This window comes from Arachis ipaensis, chromosome B06, assembly GCF_000816755.2.
Source record: "Arachis ipaensis cultivar K30076 chromosome B06, Araip1.1, whole genome shotgun sequence".
Classification (NCBI taxonomy): Eukaryota; Viridiplantae; Streptophyta; class Magnoliopsida; order Fabales; family Fabaceae; genus Arachis; species Arachis ipaensis.
Window position 1 is genome coordinate 31181453 of NC_029790.2, and position 1572 is coordinate 31183024.

The 1572-nt window shown below is 28.0% G+C and overlaps 1 pseudogene; it reads left to right on the forward strand.

Annotated features, from left to right (window-relative positions):
• Nucleotides 1-1572, forward strand: part of LOC107646828 — a 32923-nt pseudogene that overhangs the window by 1997 nt on the left and 29354 nt on the right.

Consider the following 1572-nt stretch of genomic DNA (forward strand, 5'->3'; position numbering starts at 1 on the left):
CGATTACAAGAATTTATTTTCATAAACACGATTAAGATGGATAAATTTAACGTTTGAGTAGAAAAAAATGTGTTTTCATTTCTTTTACTTTAATTTCTTTTCGTAATTTTAGAAACAAGAAGTAACAAAATAATATTATTTTATTAATAAGTAAGAGAAAATCGTCATGATTGTATTTTGCTTTATTTATTTACAGATTTATCACTTATAGTTTGAAATAATATTTGTATGGGATGGTGGTTGATCTAATGTTTGTATGAGCTGGTGGTTGAAATAAGGTTTGTATGAGCTGGTTGTTGAAATAATCAATGGAAATGACATTACTTCATGATAAAAATATGTGTTTTTAAAATAAATTAAACTAAAACTCCATACGGTGCATAGAAATAGAATAAAATTGCGAAAAGTAACAAAGCAATACATTTCTATTTAAGAAGTCATTTAAAGAAATTCGCAGGAAGTACATCCACTAACTCTAACAAATAAATACGCACTAACCAAAGTATTATAGTCTATCTAGATTAATTATAAGAACTGTGCATATTCCAAAACTCCTCGACCGATGCTATAATCTGTGGCTTCTTATGGTTGATCCGACTTCGGAGTATATGCACCGCGGTTATCATGCGAATATCGTGATCATCAAGCTACAAATTATACATTATGAATTAGTACCAAAAAATATGACCTCCATATTAGTTACTGTTTGTCACATCAAATTACCTCCATGTTAGAGAGGACCTTATCCACTCTACTAGACAATTCTTGAATTTTATTTAGATCCTCACTTTGAATAACATACTTTAAATTTAATATTATAAAGAAAAAATAAATTTATATAAAGACTAATTTGATTAATTTTTAAAATTTTAGAGATGAAAATGACTTATTTCTAGACTTTCAGGAACTATTTTAATTATAAATAATTTGTTTATGTGTCAAGTGACACGTGGTGTGCTAGGTGTTACTGACCTGATACGTCAATCAATCATCTTGTGACACGTGACTTTAACCTACCACGTCATCATCTAACCAACGAAAGGACCAATTTGACTTACGTTTTATTTTTTAAAGACTAATATGACTAAAAAAATCTTTTAAAGACTAATTTAAAGAATAAATTATCTTTTAGGGACAAATTTAACTATTAACCCTTAATTGAATATTACAATTTACCAATTTATGTTATCAGACCTATAGATGTTTTTCTATTAACCAAATATTGTAAGTTCGATTATTATTAGTCTACATTCATAAAAAGATCAATTATACTATACAGATCAATATGTATAGATATTTCATCTGAGTTGATGAAAAATGGACTCGTATCTAGATGGTAGTTAAATTGTTAAGCCATTATGTCAGACGTATCAATGTTGCTGCAAGGCATGTGGGTAAAGGCTCGTGGCGCTTATGTTGAGCCAGCAATGAGCACGATAACCGGAAGAGTTAAATTGAAAAAAAAATCAAACATTTGAGAGAATAAATTAGAAGTAAAGTAAAAATTTATAATGTATACATATACTAGTAGTGATTTTCTTTTAGAAAATAGGACAATTTTTTTTTTGGTGA